Below are 8,230 nucleotides of genomic sequence, written 5' to 3' on the forward strand. Positions count from 1 at the left end.
GCAAACGCTCTGTGATTCACTGTTTTTTTGTTTTGTTTTTAAACTTGTTCTTTAATTTTATTATTATTATTATTATTATTATTTTAATTTGCTATAAGGCATGTGCACTCTTGAGAGAGAGAGATAGAGAGAGGGAGGGAGGGAGAGAGAGAGAAGGCAAGAAAGCAAGCTACCAGGTCTGGGACTCCAATCACAGTCGACTATATGGGAGTTCAGTGATCCAACCACCACACCACCTGCTGGTCTCCTTGCGATTCACCCTTACATATCCCCCAAGGACCCTAGATACTCAGGACGGCACTATTTGATCTAATTGTTAACTTTACAAATTAAACCTTGAGGTTTAAGGGTCATAGTGCTTTGTGAAGTCCTGCCTAAACCTTAGCAAATGATCTACAAAATCAGGGAGCTCGAACTTAGACACAAGTGACAACTCATGGGAGCCACATTCTGTGTACTCAGGTCTCGAGGAGGAAGATGGACAGAAAGTGTTTTGAGATGAAGGGACACGATGGTCTTTCTCTGCAGAATTGTGGGTGAGAAATGGGATTTGCTATTGACTGAGCAACTTGTCCACTATTGAGGGTGAGTCCTTTAGGGCTCCTGCCCAACTATGACTCTGCCTTAGATACATTTGGTCACTCCAGGTGATGTGGCTATTTGTTTCTTGACATCATTCAGACTTTCTCAATTTTCACTTCTTGTAGTTTTAGCTCTTAACATCTTTAGCCATACCCAGAATTTTGCTTACCTGAAGCACAGTTTCTTTCTTCTTCCTTTTTTTTTTTTTGTTTTCAGAGAGATTTTTGTTATTTTTGTGCTTGCCAGAGAGACAGAGAGAGAAAAAGTGAGAAATCACCCCCACTGGGGATGGCCATGCTGTAATCCCTTTTTCTCTGCTCTTCTCTCGGGATTTTGGACACACATGCATATGTCCCTGATGTGAGTTTTTTTAAGCCACTGAGTCTGGGACTCGAACTGTAGTCAACTATGGAGGAATCAAACAATGTAACTATTATGCCATCTGCTGGTCCCACCTGAAATACAATTTAATTCAGTTTATCAAGTGGATGGGTTGCAAGCTCTGGGTTATGGGTTCAGGAAGCACATGAGGCCCAGCATTGATTATCATGAGAGCACACTCCAGGGTCAGGCTCTTCAGTTGTTGTACCACTGTTCCAACTTTTCTTTTCTCTTTTCTTTTCTTTTCTTTTCTTTTCTTTTCTTTTCTTTTCTTTTCTTTTCTTTTTTTCCCTTTCCTTTCCTTTCCTTTCCTTTCCTTTCCTTATCTTTCTTTCTTTCATGTTTTGCCACAAAATATTTGACCCTATTTAATAATCCTTTCCCCATCAAGGTAGCTCTAAAGTTCCTTCTTAATATTCACTTTTGAAACTGGTTTGTCCTGGATTCCAAATAGAAAGGGGGCATAATTCTAATGCTGCATCCAAAATACAGAGGTCTGAATTCTAATCCAAGCTCAGCCAACTGCCTCACTCCTGGCATGTCTTTTTGGTTTTCTGATCCTCGAATCCTGCTTTTTCAGAAATGAGGTGACCCTTTAGCTTTTATCTAAATTCATGATTCTGTTTTGCACATCATTTCCAGAGAGCATTCTGAAGAGGCTGATTTTGCTGTTGGTTCTAAAAAGATGAACACATGGGTCCAGCTGATGGTGTAGTGGTTAAGGCAGTTAGATCCCAATCCCACATGGCTGACTACATAGTTTGAGCGCTGGACTTGGTGGCTTGAAAAGTACACCAGGTATGTGTGTGTGTGTGCCCCAAATTCTGAAAGGATGGACAAATGGAGGTAAAAGGATATAATGTGACCATCTCCTATGGGAAGTGCTTTCTTATTCTTCCTCTCTCTTTCTCTATCTCTCTCAGGCAAGTGCATGTGCTATCTGGAAAATTTAAAAAAAAATTGAGTACAGAAAACTAGTCTACAAAATATCTGACTACCACTCTTCAAACATGTCAAGATCATGCAAGATCAGAAAGAACCAAGAAACTGTCCCAGATTGGAAGACAAAGGAGAAATGATGTCTAAATGCAATGTGTGATACTGATTGGATTGTTCTACAGAAAAGGGATATTGATGGAAAAAACTTCATGTCTTGGTCCATTTTGGCTGCTGTAACAAAATACTAAAGACTAGGTAATTCATAAACAACAAAAACTTATTGCCAACAGTTCTAGAATCCTAAATCATAGAATTAGCAGATTCAGTGTCTAGTGAATACCTGTTCCTCATAGACAGCATGTTCTGTCTCCTCATGTAGCAGAAAAGCAAAGGGGGTTAAGACAAAGGCTCTCTCAGGCCTCTTTTATAGGGACACTAATTTTTATAGGGATGCTAATTCCATAAGCAGCTCTCATGACCTGATCACTCCTCCTAATACCATCACATTGGGGGTTAGATTTCAACATACAAATTTTTGGGGGTATACAGACCCCATAGCACTGGATAAAGACTGTAAATCCATAGTTTTCATAATAGTGTTGTATGAACGCTAATTTATTTGTTTTGATATCATAATTATATAAGATGTTAGTATTAGAGGAAGTTGGATAAAGAGTATTATGTGAATATTGTGTAGTATCCTTCAACTCTTCTTTAAATAACTAAAAACAGATTTCCAAGTTTAAAACTAAGAAATAATAAAAATTATGGGTATAAAATTTCTCAGAAAGTGGGACTATAAACTCTTTAAGAGCTTTTATCTTTCTGAATGTTCTTTACATTCAAAAAATAAAGAATTAAGTTACCTAAAAATTATTTATGACCAAATTTTAATCTGGGACAACGCAACATGCAATATTGTCCCTGTTATAAGAAGAAATCAAGGAGAAAAATAAAGAGGTAAAACATTTATGGGACAAAGAAGGAATGATTATCTGTCGATGAAAACATATACAGTATCTTGGGAACCAGCAGTTAGCGTAATGGCTATGTCGCTGGACTCCCACGTAGTCGACCGTGGTTCGAGTCCCGGACCCGGTGGCTTAAAACTCACGCCGGGCGTGTGTGCGTGCGTGCCCAAGATCCCGAGAGGAGAATGGAGGAGAAGGGATTGCGGCGTGACCATCCCCCCTGGGGGGTGATTTCTCGCTTTCTATCTCTATGTCTCTCTCTGTCTGTCTGGCGAGCGCACGCGCCCTACCTGTCTGGCGAGCGCACGCGCCCTACAGTGAAAATCTCTCAAAAAAAAAAAAAAACATATACAGTATCTTCAACTAGACTGGTGTGAAGTGTATTCATGTTGGGTAAATTCACTTTACAAACTGTAGCGATGTATAGTGATTGAATGTATAAATGAAATTAAAGTAATTTTGCAAAAGAAGTTAATATTGTGAGCCAGCTGGTGGCATGGTGGCTAAGGTGGCTGGAGCCCATGTGACAGACAGCGTGGTTTGAATCCTGGATCCAGTGGCCTGAAAAACATTTCAGGTACATATGTGTACATGCCCAAAATCCTGAAAGGAGAAATAGAGAAGAGATTGTTTTGTGTTCATCCCCCAATGTGCGGTAGGAGGTTCACTTTCTGTCTCTGATCTCTCTCTCTCTGTCTCTCTCCAGCAAGGGTATGTGCTTTCTAGCAATTTTTTAAGAAGATGTTAACATTGTAATTATAGTATTTTTTACAAAGATGTTAATATTGTAATTGTAGTATTTTTATAAGTAAGACACAAAAAAAGTCTGGGAAAATACCATTGTTTCCTGGCACCAGGAAAAGAAAACTCTCCATCTTCAAGTCAGATGATGGACTGATTTTTAGGAAAACAAAGAGAAAAAAAAGTAGGAAAAGAAAAAAAAAGTAACAAAAGATCAAGTAGTTCCCTCTAAAAAACCGTCATCGTTGCTATTTGGACTGAGCCAGAAGCTCCAGATAACAGCAACCACTAAAGAAAAAAAGAACAAAAAATCCTTGGAGCTTTCAATTTGTTTTTCATAATAAATGAATTGCCCCCACCAAAATGCAGCCTGGAGGAGTTAATTAAATAGTTGCCCCCATGGCTGATCCAAGATGTTAGGAGGCCCATGACAGGCTGCTGAACAAATGGGGCAATAAAGGTGTGGGCTGTTTGGCTTGATTGAAGAGCTTGAGGTTTTCACCCCTTAGTCTCCAAACCATCTGGAAGTGAGTTTGTGGAATGTGGGATGGCAGCCTCTCTGCCCTTATCTACTGATAAGGTTCTCAGCCTCTAACAAGTGTATGAGAAAGGCAGGGAGCAAATATTTTAGACCTTAAACAACTTGCAAATCCTCCCTCTAAAGTTCATGTTGTTCTATAGCACACCAACTCATCTCACCTCCCCCCCACCACCTCCCACCCCAGGCTCCCATCTAGGGATTTAACATCAAAATGAGCAAAGTTAGAAAGTTTAACTAAAGAAAAACTGTTTTGGTTTGGATTCATGAGTTTCACCAACTTTCACTGAGTCTCCAACAACATTAGGGTACGGAAGGGGAGGTTTCTGAATATTGTCTTAGGATGACACTGCCAGGCAAAGAAGATTTAGTTGAACAAGGAATTTGAGGCTAAGGAAAAATATGTTTATAATTGTTGGCAAAAATGAATCCTGAAAAACAAACATGTCTAAGGATGGCCCACATGCTACACACCTTCATGGACAAAGTGCAAGTGTCTGGTATCAAAAAAAGCCTGGTTTCTGGAAATTAAAAAAAAAAAATGGTAGATTGTTATTTTTTCTTTTAAAGTCTAAAAATCTCAGAGCATATGTGATAGCTGTAGCTGTTATGATTGATATATCTGTGGTGTATATGAGGTATAAGATTATGGATATGAAATTAAGTTTCAATTAAATATAGTAAGGAAAAAGCACTATTCGGTTAGGCTAGTGACATCTTGTGTGGGACATGTGTGCATAACCCACACAAGAACTGATGAACTAGCTTCAAAAACAATTTTAGAATTCTGTCGCTTAATCCTTCCTTCAGTCCTCTATTTTGAGTTCTTAGCATATTTCAGGTTCTAAGAGAACTCTGAGAATATAAAGCCAGATGGTACATTTAAACCATGCTCTCAAGAAGTACACAATGTAGGAGGATACAGAGAAAACCAACCACTACAGGACAGATGATAAAAGACATGGTAAAAGAAAGCTCAGATTGCCCTGTGAGGCTAGCTTTGGGTGGGCAGCAAATAGAGGAAAATATCTAATGTGTTGTTTGTTTTTCAAAACAGAAGATTGTGTCACACTTTTTGGCTCATCCCACCTCAGACTAATCTTTAAATTCAAAGAAATAGCAAGGCTTTCATCTTTGTGGAGTTGAAAAAATACAATGGCAAACTTGATCATTTGTCTCTTTTCTCTAGTCTCAAAAAAGGCTTAAAAATTATTCTTTTAATGGTTTTGTTTTTATTCATGATAGAGCACATATATGCACAGAGAGAGAGAGAGAGAGAGAGAGAGAGAGAGAGAAATGAGCACCCTCCACAGAGTCTGGTCATGCTGCAGTCCCCTTTCTCCAAACCTCCAATTCCTGTGCACTCACACATGAGTCTGACAACATGTTTCAGGTTGACTGGGAATTTGAGCTGTGGTCACCATGTGGAATCCTGTTTGTTTTTTTTTTTTTTTTTTTTTTTGATCAGTACATTACTGATATATGACAGAGCCAGTCTTCTACCCCCAAATTATTTTTAATACAACAGCAAAAAAAAAAAAAAAATCACCATTTAATCACATTTACTCGTTAATAAATGTTTAAAGGATCTATTTGTGCCAAGGGCAAATGTTCATTGTACTCATTGTACTCAAGAGCATGACCTTTTTGATCTTAACTTTAAAAAGGACACACTCTGTTCCTGTTTATAATAATCAATTGGGTTCCTAGAAGAAGAGTGATTTATTTCCTCTCCCTGACAAAAAGCATAATCATCATTTTACCTACACAGGCTGATAAGATTTGGATAGGTTGTCTAAGGGCATTTTAACTATTTGCAGTGTAACACAAAAATAATGATAGTCTATTGGTCAAAATAATCTCACAGTAAAAACCAAGAAAGTGTCTTAATACACAGTAGTGATAGTAATGTAATGGCTCTTGTGTGACTAGTCTCAGCAAATAAACATGCAAGCATAAGGCCATGAAAGACCAACTTCGATAAGCTTGTGCTGAATGTTTTCTTTAACATAATATAACTCTTTAAAGGCCACGTGTATGTATTAACCCACAATGGCCAACTAATGTTGTCCTTTGAGTTAATATTATTTACGAATGTACTCAAAGTATCTTCGAAATGCCCAAAATAGATATTCTAAATTCTTTCTGCAGCTCTGAAAATATGAAGTCGGTTGATGTTACCAATTGTGCTCCTGGATTTAGTTTCTCTAAGTGAGGAAAAGGCTTTTGCTTCCAGAGGTCAAGCATTATCTTGATTTAGCAGGTTGGGCCCCTGAATCACTCCTATGCTCAGTAGCAAAGAATGCAGGCTGGGAAGGATTAATTACCAAAGCCAGTAATCCTGACTCCAACCTCTAAAAATATGGAGAAGTCCAAAAAAAATCTCAAAAGTGATTTGCAACATTCTGTTCAAATCAGTCTCATGAGTAATGTCACTTTGACACCTCTTACCCATGTAAACATAATTATCACAGACACATCAGCTATTCTTTCTGAACCTTCTCCTTTTCACCCTGAGGCTCAGATTTTCCCTTCTCTGAAGGAAGATCAGCATCATTTTACTAATAGCGTCTTCCTCAGTCTTCCTAATGAAATGAATACCCTCAATATGTAAGAATGCCAGTAGTTTGTTTTATGACATGTCATGTGTACTCCCACAGGCTTGGGCAAAAAATTAATTATGTATTTTGGTCTCAAGCCCAGGGTTCATAGACAATCTTGGCAAAATCTCATAAGGTGTATCAAACCCTGCAATTCCTGTCACTTCATATCAGTGAACTCTCAGTTTATTAGGACATAACCAGAGAGGAAATTCCTGGTTGAACATTAAGAACTCCTGAACAGGTACCATTTTCTTTAATTGACTTTGGTCTGGACTTACCCAAAAGTTAGCCACAAGTCACATGTATGCTCTATCACTAATCCTGTGAATGAAAATATTTATAGCTGAGGTTCTCCTTCCATTGAACTATGTAAAAGGCATTGTTAGTTTTATATACATACATATGCATATATGTATGCATACATGTACAATATCATACTCTAGAAGTGACATGGCATTGTATATATATATGTATATAATATATGTGTAATGTGTGTGTTAGTGTAATATCATACAAACCTTATACACACACACAAAAAATTATTTTACCTGCCAGTATCTGATATTGTCAAAGTAAGTATCTAAATACATTGCCCATATCAGTAAATGTTTAATAAAAATTTTTGAAAGACATAATAGGAAGTAAGGAGAAATAGCAGCTCACAATAAATCATATAAACAAATTTTATTCACCATTTGGAATCTAATGCCATATGTTAGTGTCTGGGCATAAATACAATTAAACCCCAAATAACTAAGAAGAAAATATGTTAAAACAGCTGATATAGCAAGAAATATAATTATCAAGGGGTGCTAAAACCCTGAAGTTTATTACACACATGTACCCAATATGTGTCACATAAGGAAATTCTTTTTCCCTCACAACAAACCATCAGGGATTTTAAGAAATAATATTGTACTAAAGGAAGGGCTTAATGAACTACAGATTTAGAAACTTACATCCATGTCTACTATGTCCAGCTTGAGGCTTAAAAGGTGGACAACACTTGATAGAAAGGAGAGTAATAGTGACAGCCAGGTACTTGCTCTGCTGTTTCTGTAATGGTATTTAGAAATCTAAGTCAAATGATTATCATTGCAAGTACCCTTGTTTTCACCTTTAAACCAGCATCATAACTATGCAAGATTATATTTTTACTCTTGTTCCTTTGGATAAGGTAAGGTTGGGTGGCAGATTTGTTCTATGACCCCCTAGAACATCATTGAGGTAGAGTAAGAGATGATGAAGGTGTTCCAGGTCACCCCAACCCTAAGCACTAAAGATACACTTCTCCATTTAGCTCAAGGCTCAGTATTTCCTAACCACTGCATTAAGAGCATGTGATAGTATCACCTGGAGCTGGTACTTTGAGAAACTCTCATGTTCTCCAACACCTACAGTCTCTTTGAGAGAGACTTACTGCTTTTAGGATTGTGTTCAAATAATTATCCAGTCATTCAAAGCCTTTAGCTCTA

Source organism: Tupaia chinensis, unplaced genomic scaffold (assembly GCF_000334495.1).
Source record: "Tupaia chinensis unplaced genomic scaffold, TupChi_1.0 Scaffold000045_1, whole genome shotgun sequence".
Taxonomy (NCBI): domain Eukaryota; kingdom Metazoa; phylum Chordata; class Mammalia; order Scandentia; family Tupaiidae; genus Tupaia; species Tupaia belangeri.